Below are 17,564 nucleotides of genomic sequence, written 5' to 3' on the forward strand. Positions count from 1 at the left end.
CACTTCATTCCACGCACTCCATACCAGTGCGCATCCACATGATCGAATAAAAAATGTCCAGCCACTCCACAATGCTTTGCATACACCAGCAACCAATGTATCCAAGAGTGTCCCAAAATCCAGACACTGCACAGCCATAGCCATAGCCATCTGCACTTCTCTCAGCAAACAAACCTTCTGCCACAGTCTCTCCTTACACACCACACTCAGGAAAATGTATTGACAATCCCCTGGCCTCCCCAGTCCCATTTCCATGCCTGCCAGCCTCAAACGCCTTGGATGTGGAACATGCATTCCGCGGACTACTGTAGTGTCCGCAAACATAGCGTGCAATTTGTGAGGGTGGGGACAAAAATTGCAAACAGCGTTGCACATTTCCTATTTGGTGGTGGCTCTGAAAAGAGCCTTTTTTACTTTTATTTTTGTTTTTGGGGCTGTTTTTTTTCTGCTACACCTACTAAATGTACTCTAGATGATTTTACAACAACCGTCTGATTGTATTTTGGATATTATTAAGAAAGATGTTATTCCCACAATCCGTAAAAGTCCATAACAAAAAAACGAACTAGCGCTATCCTCCAAAATGTTCTAATTTGGGAATGATGACATCCCAACAGCACACATCAAACAAGTTATCCCTTGGTTAACAATATGCCTTCCTATCTCTTGTTGAGGATTAATGACACTACGACACATCCATGCATCCCTAGGTGGTATTTGGGAAAAGATAACCTTTGCACATGGAAAGAGGTGAATTAGTTCCTCCAGCAACTGCTTCAGTGCACCCTGCAAAATTTGTCTTCTGATTACATTATCCGCCTTTTGGTGCAAGTCCACGTTGGCTCCCTTGGCAAAGATAATTTAATTGTTGAGACGCAACAGCGAAGGAATATACAGGGATTCGCAACTGATTATTGCATTTTAGCTGCAAAACCTAATGGACTATGTGAACAACAAGAACACTTTAAGCCTCAGAAGAAGAGCTTAAGCTCGAAACATTTGTCAGGCTGACTCTGGAATGAATAAATACATATGCATTTATGAATGAAACTTTACAGCGATTGGTGCACTGTGACTGAATACATTTATCAATATATTACCCTTTTTTGTGGAATGTTTGGCCAAATACCCATGACATACAACCACCTGCTGCTTTTCAAGCAGTACTACATAGTGTGCAAGCGCTTGAGTTTCTTTGTCTTCTGTGCCACTGCTTTCCTTCCACCCTCCAAAGTTAATGCACTCACATACCCCAAATACATTCCTCCACAATTAATCACCGGAACATCTGTACTGTTGAAAACAGCCATATTTTTACAAACTGTAAATACACATTTCGAATTTCTCCCTGGTACACCACAACACAAAGCCTCTACTCCCTCCAAACCAAGGTTGGCAGAAATGCCACATATCTCTGCATACCTCTGCAGATTAGTCATGAAAAAATCTCTCACCATCCACACACTCACTCTCTCCAACTCTCCAACCACAGCCATCGTCACTACAAACCGCAAGGAGAAAAGGATGACCCTCTCTACCTATGAATGGCACCCACAACACCTGATTGGCTAATCCCCCCAGTCCCATTTACATGCCAGTCATGCTGAGAAGCCCCGGGTGTGGCAAGTCCTGTCCGCGGACTACCACAGTGTCCGCGGACCCCAAAACACAGGGGCAGCCTTTTTCCCTTTTGACGTTTGACGTCACTCTCTGCGCCACTCCCTCATTGGCTACACATAAGCAATCACACAACCATTCTGTAAGACTATATATGGAATAAAGGCACAATAACCATATACTAATGACACGCCCGTTTTGAGGTTTGGTTCCCAAACAGGTCTGGTTTATTTCAGATTATCTCAGTTGGCTGACCTGGTCTCAACACCTCACAACGTGTGTTCCCAGACACCGTGAGAGGAGAGAGAGCGAGCCGCGGTAAAGCAGTCATATATATATATATGTACATAATACATCATCATTCTACAGTATTATTTGGTCCACCCCTATACGTGACATACAAGCTAGGGTTCGGTAATTGACAGTTATGCATGTAACGTCATTCAGCCTAAACATTAGTATTTCTAGCTGAGGATGCAGAGACAGTTTTCTATTATGGGGAACACGGGTCATCAGCACGAGGAAGGATATCATGTTTTAGCAGGAAGACATTCCAACCAATGTTATCTGTTCGCTGTGCTCATGGTCTAAGGGTCTGACAGTTCTGAAGCAGAGAAATACCATCCTCTGTGAAGGAGCACCGTTAGCTACATATAATTCTCATTTAACTGCCTTTTACAACAGTGCTTGCAAGACAGGCTGGCACCTGGGCTTCTGATTAGCCACAGCTTTTGTACAGCTTCAAGGCTTTACCCAATAATGCAGGGATTCACATTCCTTTCTACGTTACAATTCATAGTTCAAGCTATGGCCTCGCACCGTGTGTGGGTCTGAAGCACAGACTATGTTTGCAATGCGTTACAGAAAATGGCAGGCATTAATAAAATGGACTCCCAATGGTCACATTCAAGTTTCATAGTTTGCAATGTTTGTCACATGATATGATTTGCATCTGGCCAACATACTATTCATACTACTCGGGATATGTGATTGCATTTACAGTTTTACAATTCACCAATCACATCCACGACCTCTACATCTACCTCTGTGATCACTCTTCAGCACTTCAGATCTACTGTTGAACACTCTGGCTACAAGTCTGTTGTGATTGCAAAGCACCTACAGAACAAAGTACTGTACAACTCTCCAACATATCAGCTTCCAGATATATCTACATCTGCATCCATCAACACAAACTACATATATGCATATAATTTGTAGAGTACATTTGCAACTCTTTTTTGAAATGCCTGTGGACAGGGTACCTGCCACTCACCATGCATAACATACTTCATATGCATACTGTCATTTGTCCCATCTCCTAACATCAAGTGGCACTTCCTTACAATGCTGTGTGCTTACAAAACTTTCTTTTAATGCCCACTTGCATAACTGTTTACCACTTCATATATCCATTTTATCACCACTCAATCTGATGTATTCATCAATGAAAAAAGAAAACCACATTGGAAATACTTTTACAGCTAGTTGAAAAGGCAGATCATATGTGAAATGCCCAGAATGCACACAGAAAAGAGAAACTGCATGTGTGTTCACAAGGAATGGCAGGTAAATACTTTGAACAATTGACAGAAAGCAACATTGCTTCAAAAGCAAAGAAATACATGTGTACATTGGGAACTGAGCCATTTGTAAATGTGGATAAATAAGTCAAACAACAGAAAGGATTTCTGCACTCATGTAGCAAGTATCTATGTACAGGAAAGTTAATGGAATTCCACATAAAGAAACTTTATCCTTTCCAATCTATACATCTTTCTGAGCCTTTTTCTCACCCTGCTACAACTTACACTAATCAATTTCCAAAGTAAATCGTGCAACAGCTGTTAAGCACACCTGGTATCCACGGGGATGCCACTCAGCCCTGGTTGGTTGCCGGAACCTTCTCCCGATTTCCAGATGGTGTCTTCGGAGGAGGTCTAGCCTGAAAACATAGGAGGGTTGGGTTCAAGACTGGCTGACTCAGGTCAGTATCCTCCCACCACACCCCTTTGGCTTCAGCCCCTTAGGTCTTCTCCTCACCGTGTTACTGTATTAGGTGTGCTCTCCATCCTGCCTTCTTAGCAGGGGTGCGTAGTCACAGTGGGCGCAGGCGACCGAGTTACTTCACTGGCGCGCGCCCTTTCAAGTGTCTTATTGCAGCAGTTTTGTATAGTGCTGACTGTTCTTCCCTGCCTTTCCTTTGTGAGTAATAATGTCCTTTCTTTCTCCCTGGGCATGTTGGAGATTTGGCACAGTGTACTGGATGGTTGAGCACGGCCGGTAAATGATGGCTTGAGATGTGCGCTGTAATGCGGTAAGTAATGCGCTATGTAACGCGCTGCTTTGTCTTGCCTTTGCTAACCTGTTTTTCTTCTCTTCCTTACAGGTCGCAGTCCTTCTCCAGCGGGTGTGGAACTCTGGAGAGATGCCGGCCATGAGGTGAAAAGCCAGGTAAGCTTCCTCTAATGTTCGTGTCTTAGCACTACCGGAGCATGTCTTTTCTAATGTTGTCTTTCTCCTTTTCATGTCGCTTCGTACCATTAGGTGTGCGATGCCCAGAAGAAGCTATTCACTGCAGAGCGGATGACAGGATGGAGATTGCAGGTAAGATGCTATTAACAATGTTCCTTTTGTCTCCTCTTCAGGTTCATTGCACTGAAGCTTGCGGGTATCACAGGACATGGTGAGCGTCACGATGCAGTCTGCAAAGTAACGCAAAGGGTGCTCAGTTGCTTGGGTGTGGTTTAAATAGCCTCCCAACAAAGTAGTCCAGGCAAAGTATTCCCAGGCTACCAGACGCAAAACACTATACCGCATAGCTTAGTTCTTAGGAACCAAGCTATGCGAATGCCTCCATGTTGACTGCAGGCTTGGTGAAAAAGTAGTCCACCTTCAAACATGTTCTCCATAATGAATATGAGCCTGGCGCCAGAGGTGCCAGGACTGACTCAAAGAGAGTCTTGGGAGAGGATGCAAGGCCTCCAAGGCCTTAATGGAGCCCCAAACCCTCACCTCACCTGGCAAGTGGGCTTGCCAGTGGGGTTACGGGGTAAGGGGCATGACAATAGCAATGCATACACCTGAAAAAGTGCACCTCATAGGACAGACTTATAAATACACCAGTGCCCCCTGATGCTCTCAAGTCCTCATTCATATACAAAGCTGTGCAATTTCACACACTAACTCTTCCTGCCAAGAAATCCTTCTATAACTTTAAATAATGTGTTCTCCAAGTGCAATTACTGTGCCATTAACACACATATGTGCCAAATTCCTTCTTTCGCAATTACAGTGAAGACAACTCTCCTGAAAACCAGTGGTGTCTCAAGTGGAAAATAGAACCCAGAAGAAACCTACTGTTCACATCCAACAAAGTAAGTGCAATACTGTTGTAGTGTTCTGTCTATTACTCAGACAGTGCAGTGCTCCTGTATTCTAGGCTACAAAAGATAAAAAAAAATGTGTCAGCAACTAGTGGACTTACTGCAATACCTAAAAGACAACAATGAATACTACAAATAAATAAACATTGAAGAAAACCTAATGGAAATCACCAAAATAATTCAGGAACTGGCCAATTTGAACTTCTAAATCCTACTACAGCCTCCAATATTTTAGAGCACTATACAATTCACCCACTGCACTCAAAAGACACCATAGACGATGCACTGGAAACATATCAAATGCGGCAAGCCAAAGGATCTCCAATCAGCATATGGGAAAAAAGTATAGAAGCACAAGCCTTTCTTCTACTTTTTCATACTGGAAAAAGTGGAAGGTATGATGAAAGATGCACAGAAATAACAGCATAAGAATACCGCTCTTTACAAATATGTTCTGAAGACCCCTGATTTAGCCAAAATGTTGAATACATATTTGTAGTAATATATATAGGGCTTTATAATATTTATAGCGCTTTAGAGTATATAGCGCTTCAATAAATGTGATGGCATTTTGTTGCCAGCAATAATGTGGCACACACATATAGTTATTTTATGTTGCCAGTATAACATGTGAATATGTTGCTGGTGGCATGCAAGGTATAGAATTCATAATGCAGTAAAATACAGTGCTGAAAGGCGCGCCACATAAGTGCTGAGAAGGGGAAAGTCTTAAAGGCATTCTGGAGCCAGGACCTGGTCAATGATCAAGATGTCCAGGTTCTTAGAGAAGATGCACTCGAAGCTCTAGAGTTCCTTCGGTAGGTTTTCAATGTATGTGGCCTTTCCATCCTCATAGTTCTGGTAGATTTGTTTTGTATATTTCATGCGCAGATCCTCTACACCATCAGCCACCATGTCTATGTAGGTAGCCTCTTCATCATTCTAACCATAGAGACTGTGGGACCTGACCAGGTGGCGTATGATGGCGTTGGACTGATACAGCTCAAAGTTTCCATCTTTAAATCCTGGCATTTGCTTTTGAGGTCCCCTTGTGTCCATGTGTCAAAGGTGACAATCTCTTCCTTCCTGTCCTGCCCCTGGTCTGCCAGCAGCATGCGGGCTGTCTCACAACGGCCTCGGACGTTAAAGTAGATGAAGGTGTACTCAGGCATGTTGCAGGTGGTCTTGGGGCTGCGGCTGCTGCTACCGAAGGCGAGAGCAGCTTCTGTTCTTTCCTTCAACACCAGAAGCTGCCAGGATTTAAAGATGGAAACTTCGAGCTGTATCAGTCCAACGCCATCATACGCCACCTGGCCAGGACCCACAGTCTCTATGGGAAGAATGATGTAGAGGCTGCCTACATAGACATGGATATGTTATACTGGCAACATAAAATAAGTATATGTTTGTGCCACATTATCGCTGGCAACAAAATGCCATCACATTTATTGAAGCACTATATACTCTAAAGAGCTATAAATATTATAAAGCGCTATAAATATTACTACATATTCCACCTCCTCTTTGAAAGTGAAGTAGCAACTCTATGTTAAGGAGTTGCACACACATTGAAAACAGGTTCCAATTTTCAAAATATGTCTGTTCTGCAGCTACTTCAGAGAAAGATGAAGTTTTACAGTCAAGTATAACAAATCTTTTAGCAAACATGCGTGGTACGAAAGAATACTGATTCTGACGTCACACATATGTACGTTGTATGGTACGCAACCTTGGCACACCCACATGGTTTTTGACTTTAAGTTGTGCAGAGTATGCATGGAAAGACTTCCACGATTTCCTACACATAGCAAACGAAAACAAAGCAAATATAGACATAAAAACATCAGGATATATTTGCTTTCTTGATCCTGTAAATGTATCAATGTACTTCCATGATCGCCTTATTGCCATGCTGCACTTCATTTGTAATAAAACAGTTCCTCCCCTCGGAGAATGGAAACACTTTTTTTGGAGAAAAGAATATCAAGCCAGAGGAGCATCACACATCCACATGCTTTTGTGGATTAAATATGCTCCTAATTTTGGTAAGGACAGTGATGCCACTGTTTTGCAAAAATGTCACTTATGAAATCCCTTGCAGAAAGTACTTATAGCAACCTACATTCACACATTTTGCAGTTTCAAAGACACAAGTAAATTGCAGACAATTCCACTGCAGTTGCACGATATGTCACAGCCTGCTTAACCAAAGCAGAGAAAACAGAGCTGAAAGACCTCTGGGATGACATATCATCTGACAAAACACTGTCACAGAAATTGTACAGCTTCTGCATAAAAATGCTCACCCATGGAGAATGAGGCTACTACGAAGCTGCAGATTGTTATAACGGGCACCGCCTTTTATGGGAAATCTGCAAACACCATCTGGCTATGCTCGGTCCTGTGCATGAAGAAAAAGAGTTCTAAACTCATACCAAGACATACAAACAATAGCCAAAATGATCCCAAGAGCCAGGGCACTTAGAAGAAAAAATGTACTGGACACATACTACCCAAACAGGAGTACTGCTGTGGAAACCATGTGCATATACCACATAGCCCAAAACTTTTCCTACAAAAATAATATTAAACCAGATGAGAAAAAAAAGTAAATACACAGTCAAAGGTTGTGAGGGCAGCCTGGTTAATCATATGAAACTATCAATAAAAACTCTTCAACATAAAGAACTGTATTACATGGCCAACTTTTTAAACAATGCAGAAAAGAAGAAGATTTATTAGGCACCCGTGCTTCCTATGAAGATGCGTTCAATGCAAGTGAAAGCACTGTAAAAGATATACATTTGACGCAGTACAAAGATATGTTGAATGCCAACAAGAAGAAGAACTCCACAAACAACTAAATATAGACACTCCTGACAGCAGTGAACCTTCTCTAACAGGAAGCCAAGAACCACTTGGACAGCCATGGCTACACCTTTACTGCATACCGGGTCTGGGTTCCCTGAATGGGGAATTACCAGGCCCTTCCAACCTTAGAGGACCCAGTATTTCCTCATTCAGGGAACCCATCCCCATTCGAGCCCCCATAGGGCTCAATGGGAATGGGGACCATGCTAACAACGGGTCTGTTAATAATGGGCCCGTTGTTAGCATGCTGGTCCTTTAGCAGCTCCCACTAAGGGTGTCTGGTATTACACTGTTAACCTCTTACCGCCCACCTCGGAATGAGGCCCCATGTGTCAGTATGAGCAATCTGCAGAAGACCTTGCCCTACTGAAATCACAATTAAACAAAGAGCAGCGTAGCATTTTCCTAGAAGTAAGTAAAGAAATTGAACATTGTGTGCAGCATGCAACTAAAACTTGTACCTGTTAAGACTATAAACCAATACTGCTGAATGTAAGGGGTTAAGTTGGTTCAGGCAAAATATTATTATAGAAATCATCAGCAAGTTCCTCCAACAATTCACAAACAACAAGCTTTCAGCTGTTGTGTCTGCCCCCACAGGTTTAGCTGCCTACAGCACAGGTGGTGTCACTTTTCATGGATTGTGACTCCTTCCAACAGAACACCAAAACTAATTAGACTGCTACAAACTTTCAGCAGAAGCTGCTATGGAGCTATGCAGAGTTTTAAAAAAATTAATATTCTGCTAGTAGATGAGGTGAGCATGGTCTCCAACCTAATGTTAGCTTTGATGCACCTCACATTGCAAGAGGTCCTCAATACAGACTGCAAATAACTCTTTGGAGGAAAACATGTTATGGTTTTTGGAGATCTTCAATTAACACCAGGGAAAGGTGAACCTATTTTTAAAACCTTAGGACACAAACTGTGCCGTAAAACTCTTGGCAGCATAGAAAATGTAAATCTTTGGCAACATTTCCAATGCAAAGAACTAACTGAAAACATGCATCAGTCACCTCACCTGTAATAACATTTTGAAAAATATTTGGATTGGTGTACTATCTAAGGAAGCACAGTCTATATTAAATACCAGGCACATCCATGAGCTATACAGACATAACATATTTGCTATTGATATCATGGAACAATTAGCATACAAAAATGTAAACTGTATGTCCTTAATGCCAACTCTTGCAAGCTGCACACAATTCAATGAAACAATGCTGAAAAAAGAACTGCAACCACTAGTGCAAATTTACTCCACAGACAAACTGGGCGTGCATAGTTTGAAACTACCTATGTGTCAACAAGTCACAGCATGACACCTTAGAAAACTCTATCTCTAACACAGCTGGTTTAGAGAAAATGTTAACATTGTGTTTAAACTGTAGAGTGATGCTAAAGCATAACCTTGATGTGGAGCAAGGATTAGTTAATGGAGCACTTGGTACAGTTGTTGGCTCCCATACATACCCATGGATAGGATGCTCAACAGCCCAATTCCTTCTTTTCAAAGACATGTATGCACTCTGAGAACAGTTTTCTCTATCTCTAGCATGCACAGTCACCATTCATAAATCACAAGGTCTAAACCTAGATCAAGCATTGATTGATATTGGCAGCACAGTCTTTAAAGAAGGCATTAGTTACGTAGCACTGTCACGACTACGTACACTTGAAAGACTATTTCCAGTCAATTTTGATGCAAGTAAAGCCAACACTGACATTCCTTGCATTGTAGAGTACAATAGACAAGGTGCACTCTACACACCCCATCTCAAAATGTACCCTGCTCATCAAAGAGGCAAACTTTGTAAGAAAAAACTAGTGCAAACTCAATTTATACATGATCTCACAACATTACCATCAAAGAAATTGAATGCAGCTCGTACTTCATCAATTACCACAACCAAAGAAGCATGTACTGAAAAGAAAAATGCATACCCAACTGCACATACAAAGACAACTACCTCTTCAAAGAAACTACTTGCACTTCCATCAAATAACTCACACACAGAACTCTCTGGTCCATTCAAATGTTGCAATGCAAATGGCGTAAATTGCTATGCAAATGTAGCAATCAATGTTGTATTCCAATTGCCACCAATTGTTGAACAAACTTATTTAAATGGCACAGACCAATTGTGTTTGCAAATGTTATTCCTTCACTGACATGCAACAAACAATCCTGACACCACTTACAGTGTTTCTGAATAAGGCAGGAATTGGACTACTGTGCAGTAACGGTGAGATTCACTATAAATACACAGAAAAATCCACAAGAATGTCTAATGTACTTACTACAAGTACTGGAAAACAAAAACATACCTAGAAATGAAATATTCCAGATTTTATACATGTGGAAAAATACATGCCCTTTCTGCAATCATGTAATGCATGATCAAGTCCCTAATGAGCGCTTTGTGTATCTATCTATACCTAACTATGAATCCATTCCATTTCAGCACCTCGTACAAAATGCAAATCATGGCATATTATGTACTTCTTGCAATTCCGATAATAGTTCCACATTACAGATACAGTCACATAGCCAATACGTAATAGTAATGCTTTTACGTTACAATGCAGATGGTACCAAAAACAACTGCAAGCTTACTGGCTTCACACATGGACAAGTATCACTTGGCAAGGAAACCTTCACAACAGTAGGAATAATGTACCACACAGGAGCCACAACCAATGCAGGTCAATATACTGCATACATTAATAAGAAAGGCAGATTGTTTTGAATGCAATGATACTTCCATTACTCTGAAAGAAAGATTACCAGCAAATCTTTCAAATGCCTACTTAATATTCTTGAAACCAAAATGTACTCACTAATCTGAGTATGAGCATCTACAAAGTGTCCTCAATAACCTTTGAAACCACCAACTGGTAGAATAAGGCAACAACTATCTAACAATGCCCAAACCAATGCAACTAATACACATCTACTGCAAATACACCCATACTCCTGCAAAAGCACTTCACAAGAGTGAAAATGTACATCCACCAAGAAGAATATATGTGCCTGAAAACATAAATACAAAAAAGGTAGCAGGCGCCCCACTCTCGAAAGAACATGGCATGAAAACCTGTTTATTGGTTATTAACCACTTTGAGAGTTCACAGCCATATGCTTTTTGCTCACTGTACCTTTCACACATGGGAAATATCCATTTGCATATCAGTCTTTGTCCTGCCTACATGGGCAGTCCAGCAGCACTATGCAATTCCCTTCTGAACTAGAGTACCAACAGCAACCCCACACACGTGTTTCAGCCTTGTTGGGCATCATCAGTAAGTTGGAGCTGTGCCTCTCTGAGCACAGTGAGCAGGGAGTCCACGTCTGGTTGCCCCCAGGTAACTTAGGGTGACCAACACCAAGTTCCTTCCAAAAATACAAAAAAGGAAGCAGGCGCCCCTCTCTCGAAAGAAGATGGCATGATAACCTGTTCAGTGGTTATTAACGACTTTGAGAGTTCGCAGCCATCTGCTTTTTGCTCACTGTACCTTTCACAGATGGGAAATATCCATTTGCATATCAGTCTTTGTCCCGCCCACATGGGCAGTCCAGTACCGAAATGCTATGGCAATTCCCTTCTGAACAAGAGTACCAACAGCAAGCCCAAACACGTGTTTCAGCCTTGTTGGGCATCATCAGTGAGGTGGCGCTGTGCCTCTCTTAGCACAGTGAGCAGGGAGACCACGTCTGGTTGCCCCAAGGTAACTCAGGGTAACCCACCCCAAATTCCTTGCAAAACTTTTAAAAAAAATTAGAACTGCTTTGGGAACCCAGGGTGCTAATGGTCTTCATCCCCCATTGCAGTAGCTGGAATGGGGATAACGGTCTGGAGCCCTCATTTAACGCCCTTGCTTTGCTTGGGCCGATAACCTGGGCTGCCAGGCAGTTATCCTCGTTCCAGTCCCTAGAACGGGGAATTAACGCCATAGCATTACACAAAATACTAATGGAAATGCTGAAAAGTTTTATTGAGTCTATGTACTTTACTGAGAAATGTAAAGGAGATGGGCCCTCATTACAACCCTGGTGCTAAACTATGGCACTATTAGCACCATGGTTGATGCCAGTGTTGTAACGAGTCCACCATGGTGGAATGGGGAAATACCGCCCCATTCCAAGGTTGGTGGGGCGGTATTTCCCCATTTCACCATGGCCCTTCCCCATTCCCATTTTCGCCCCATACGGCTCAATTGGACTGGGGAAGGTGCTAAGTACGGTACCACAAATTGCGGTACCGTAATTAGCACCAAGGTCCCTTTGCAGCACCCTACTTTAACGGCTGGTAAAACCAGCCGTTAAGGTCGGGTCCCGCAAAGGGACCTCGTAATCAGGCGTCAAGGGTTTAACGACGCCGACACCTTTACAGCGCCGTTAAAACCCTTAACGCCAGGGTCGTAATGACCCCCATGGAGTCTATAAGATTTTTTTTAGTTCTATTTTTTTAACTGTTAAAGGTGTTTCCATAAGGAACCTTAATTGTGTTTTTTTTTTAATGTATTTCTTTTGCAGGAGAGGTTAGAACGTAAGGTGGGGAGGGAAATGAGGGAGGAGGCACCAAGCACTAATATGGAGGGGCAGCTGGGCAGGGGAAGATGCTGTGCATGTGTTATGTCTTTGGTAGGGGCAGTGTTTCTCATGCTCCTTGATTACAGCTTCCAGCTTCCAAAGCACTTTGGAACAACAGCCTCTTTTATTGCTTGCAAGGTAACTGGTGGGAGTTTGTGCCTCACAGAAGTAGGCTGTGTGGTTTCACTATTGGTTGCGGAAGATGAGGTGGAGGAAGACAGCCTACAACTTGCTATGAAAGGAACAACCTTTCTGAGAGCATTGCGGTATTTGGATTTGGTGTGGCGGTGCATGGAGTTGGTCCCATAGGAGTACTGTCCAGGTAGTCCTCGGCTGAGTACAAAGTTGCACTCAGTGCATTTCAATTTGGTAGCTTTAGCCTTTGGTAATTCCCAGCAGTGGTAAATTACTGCCACATCCATGATTATCTCTGGCTGCTAAAGGTAGGCACTTCCTCTACCTCATGTTCTTGTTCATCTTCATTATCTTTGGAAGTACTGTGCTTTTTTTGTTGTGTAGGACCTCCAGCTGGTGGTGGTGGTGGTGGCTCTTAGCTAGGAGGGACGCCATTTTTAAGATAAATGGCAGTTTTATTAATATTCTTTCAAGTATGTGCTATGTATTAGATTGTTAATAGATAACGAGCATGTTTAGGTTGAGGAGCTGTGCAAGGGTCCATTTTGAGCTTGAAAGTTCCTAGATCTGTAGAAAATGCATTTCTGAACTATCCTCGAAGCACGTGCCTGATTGCGCACAAGTGCATGGACATGTGGCACTGTCCAGAAGGTCCACGATGATGTCAGATGTTCGCGGACATCAACAGATGCTAAAACAGTGGGGAAAGTTGCAAAAAGTTTATAGAAGTGTTAAAAATGATAGTAGAAGGTGGGGCATTGCAGATTTTTAAGGTGAAACGTTGTGAATTGGACAAAAATGTTGCTATATTGGGGTAAGTATGATATTACTAAGTTGTAGGAAAATAGCATGCACTGGTAAAAAACAATGAAAATGTTTTGATAAAGGGACATTATGGCTAAGTTGCACTTATAAAGACCTATGAAATTCAGTGAAAAACATTGTTAAAGGGACGTGTTGGGTTCCAAGTAAAACCGGAAAACCTCAGAAATGTGCCAGTTATGGTAAGATAAACAACCATAACTTGTGCCACCACTGTGCACTGCTAAGACTAACACCCAGGGCATCAAAGATGACATCACAAATGTTATTGATGAAATCACTGATGACATCACATGTGAAATTAATTTTCATGAAAAGTCCCTACAAGGGGCTGTGTTTACAATGTTGGTAAGAAGATGTTGGGTTATCGGGAGACCTATCATGAACTACTTAATCTATTAAAGAATGTACTCATCTAAAGAACATTGTATTGGAGTGTTGTTGTTAATACCGTAACCTTATCATGCATAAACATAGGCAATCGCTGCAGTATGCACCATAGAAGTACAACATTCATAATCTTGTAATTTTGGATAGTACAATAATGAATGCTACCTTATAAGAGTTTTGAGTAATGTTATGTTAAACATGTGAAAGTGAGTAGTCCCCCAAAATACAATACAAACTCCCCAATGAGAGTCAATAAGGGACACACCCCAGCAGGGAATGAGACCAAGACCAAGTGCTGGTGAAGTTAAGAGGTAAAGTTTATCAAGATAAGATAGGGTATGCAGATGACTGTACTTACTCCGAGAGCGCTTTGCCAAACAATACTCTGTCATTACACTTTAAAGGGTTACAGCATCACTGATGACAAAGTACATACAGTACAAAAGTTAAATTTCGATTGGTGGGGCAGCAGGTGTGTCTTCATGTGATTGGATCATGGCTACTTTATCAGGTATTCATTCAGGGAAGAACATATGGGCCTCATTACACGGTAGGTGGTAGCCATGGCGCTATTAGCGCCATGGCTACCCCCTTACCGCATTCCGGGTCCGTGTTCCCAGAATAGGGACTTACTCGGTCATTCCGACCTTGGAGGACCCGGTAAATCCCCATTCCGGGAACATTTCCCATTTGAGCACCCATAGGGCTCAATGGGAATGGGGAAGGAGCTAATAATGGTAACGCAATTTGCGGTACCGTTATTAGCTCTGAAGTCCCTTAGCGGGTCCCTTAAAACCAGGCGTTGGGGGAGGGACCCGCTAAGGGACCGCGTAGTAGGGCGGTAATAGTAATACTAATAATAAGAAGAAGAAGAAGGTGCCCTTACCGGTGCCGGTAATCCCTTACCGCTTACTGTGTAATGAAGCCCATGGTCACATACAGGATTAGTAATAGCGGTGAATCTGAGTGGCACACAGTTGTGGGGCACGCATGTGCTACATCAAGAAAAGGAGTGAGGTTATGGGTTTTGTGGGTTGTATGTCTTCTGGGTAAGGTCCGCAAGTACAGAGGCAAGTTTGTGGAGATGGATGTTTGTTCCCATGACCCGGCTCTGGCCCGGTCATTCACAGGGCAGTGATGTAAGGAGGAAGGCGAAAGATACAGTGTTTAGTTTGTAGCTTTTCACGCCCATTCTTCAGTGAGAACAGGACAGTCACAGAGACTATATAGTTGATGTCGAGGGGGGTTGGTCTGCTGGCCATGCGCGGACGCTGATGGGGAAAGGCGCCAGCCTGTAGCCTAGTGTTTCTATGGGCCTTTCTAAGCCTAATACAAACTGGAGTTGTAATTGATTTTACCTTATATGAGTTGCACATGTATGGGCCGCCCTGGGGCGGTCCAGCACCCTGGCCAGGGGCACATGGTCAGCATCGGTGTGAGTGTAGTGTGCACATGTGGACTGTAATATAGGGGGGGGTCAAAAAAGACCCTTCCTTCCTTACATGCAGCCTTTCATTACTTAAGTAAAGAATATTGTAGCTCTCCCAAACTCTGGCGTTCTGCTTCTTCAGCCACCGCGTCATCCAAAGCAGGGGTTCCCTTTCATGGCATCCAGTCTCGGCATACCGCCCGCAGGCTTTCCTCTGGCCGTGCATACTCATCAGGGGTGCAAGCCATATAAATACAGCCCCATACCCTTCCAGGTCCGCCCAAACCTCATCATACTATTCTAATATGTGGGGCTCCTTTATGGTTGTGTGGTTTAGTGTGTCTACAATGTACACAGTGTTATATATGGCGGTCATTGTATGTTTTGGCTCAGAGTCATCCCCAGTCTGAACTTGCACCTCATGTGTAACATGCAACAATGCTTCTACTCAGCATGTTATTTGCTTGTCTTGACATTTATTGTCTGAAAATAATGTTCCTTTTATCACGAGAAATGGTTCCTTCAAGCATAATAATCCTTGTGGCTTGCTATAACACGTCTTCTCATTCTGCAGCATTTCAAATGAAACAATGTGTGCTTGAAAAGTGTTTTTTATTCTGCACAATGCGAGATGAAGGAGACACTGGGCCTCTGCAATAGGCAACTCTTGTGGCAGAAGCACTTTAAGAGTACCTGGGGCGTGGGGTATTAAGGAGCATACATAACAGCTCTGATTTGTGATTTGCGTTTCTGTTGTGCTCATGTCTGCATACCATTTGTTAGACTGATGTGGGTGCTGTGGGTCATCTATTGTATTCAACCCTAGACCACTATATTCATCATATTTCTTCCATCCCACCCCCCTTTTCCTTCTTCTGTTCCCCCCTGGGCCGTCCCGTGTTTTTCTTACCCCTCCCTTTCCCACTCATTATACATTACAACATATTTGTATGGTCCCCGGGTGCCCAAATCAATTTGAATCCATCACATATAAGGTGGGTTCCTTGTTTTATTATTTCACCCCTTCTCCCACCTCCTTTTTATACATTGATATAAAGTATATTGCCCCGTACAATATAAGGGCCAACATCATGGAAAAGAACACGATTGCAAAGAAAGACAGTCCACATTAATAAGTATATACTCTTAAACTATTCATTCTATTCCTATCTCTATCTATGCTAGTCTTGTTGACATTGGGGGCCCCCGTCATTGCCATGGGTGATCCTACAGAGTGAGACATAAAATGGGGTTAAGTACATATTCATATAAACATTATTACTTCGGCATTCTACCTGTATTTTATCACTTGTTTTTTTTTCTTTTTTTCTTTAGACACATAAAATGATTTGTTGGCATTGAGGGAGAGAGAGAGAGAGAGAGAGAGAGAGAGAGAGAGAGAGAGAGAGAGAGAGAGAGAGAGAGAGAGAGAGACACCAAAATACTGAATAATGGGCCTCATTACGAGGTTGGAGGTAACCATGGCGCTATTAGCGCCATGGCTGCCTCCAAATCCTTACCGACTCCGCCCTGGTGAATGGAGCTATTATCGGTTGGCGGGGGCGGTAATTCCCCATTCACCAGGGCCCTTCCCCATTCCTATATGAGCCCCCATAGGGCTCAATGGGAATGGGGAAGGCGCTAATAACGGTATTCTTCAGCGTGTGGCACAATTTGGACAGTCTGCTTTTTAGAGGCCGTTTATTTTTTCTACTACGCCATTTGATTGCGGATGGTAAATGATGCACAATTTATGTCTAATGCCCAACATAGTTGTCACTGCTTTGGATAGATCATTGACGAATCACATATTCCCCAGTGTGGAAAGACATCTCTCACTAAAAAAATGCAGCATATTTCACATCTGGGTGTGCGCAGGGACCTGCTTCCACACACCATGAAAAGGGACAGACCACCACTATCAAGTATTGTGATCCATTGCACCTCTCCCCCATGTCTGCATAATCAATATGCAGTTCACGGAATGGTCCAATGGGTCGGGGTAGTGTTCCTCTTTGTGTTCTTAATGTAATTCCTGAATTATATGTTTGGAAAGTGGTGCATTCTATTACCATTTTCGATATATGTTTCTGCAACCCCCGCGCAAACCAGTCTTCATGTATATCTGCGGCAATATGCTGTTTTGCTTTGTGGGCTGAGAAGTGAAGTAGCAGGAATGTTATTTCTAGTAATTTAGCTGACATTACTACTTTTCCTGTATTATTTTGTCGCCAAAGGAGATCAGTGAACGACTGGCTACATCCTCTCTTTCCCCATAGCTCTTTTTCCTCTGGTGGTGCATCCTGCTGCAACTCTATTA

The 17,564-nt window shown here is 42.7% G+C and overlaps 1 pseudogene; it reads right to left on the minus strand.

Moving 5' to 3' along the window:
• Window positions 1–5,669: 5,669 nt before the first annotated feature.
• On the minus strand, window positions 5,670–6,198 carry LOC138567747 (glutathione S-transferase P 1 pseudogene; annotated as a pseudogene).
• Window positions 6,199–17,564: the final 11,366 nt, after the last annotated feature.

Source organism: Ambystoma mexicanum, chromosome 2p (assembly GCF_040938575.1).
Source record: "Ambystoma mexicanum isolate Mex_15411 chromosome 2p, UKY_AmexF1_1, whole genome shotgun sequence".
In the NCBI taxonomy this organism is placed as follows: domain Eukaryota; kingdom Metazoa; phylum Chordata; class Amphibia; order Caudata; family Ambystomatidae; genus Ambystoma; species Ambystoma mexicanum.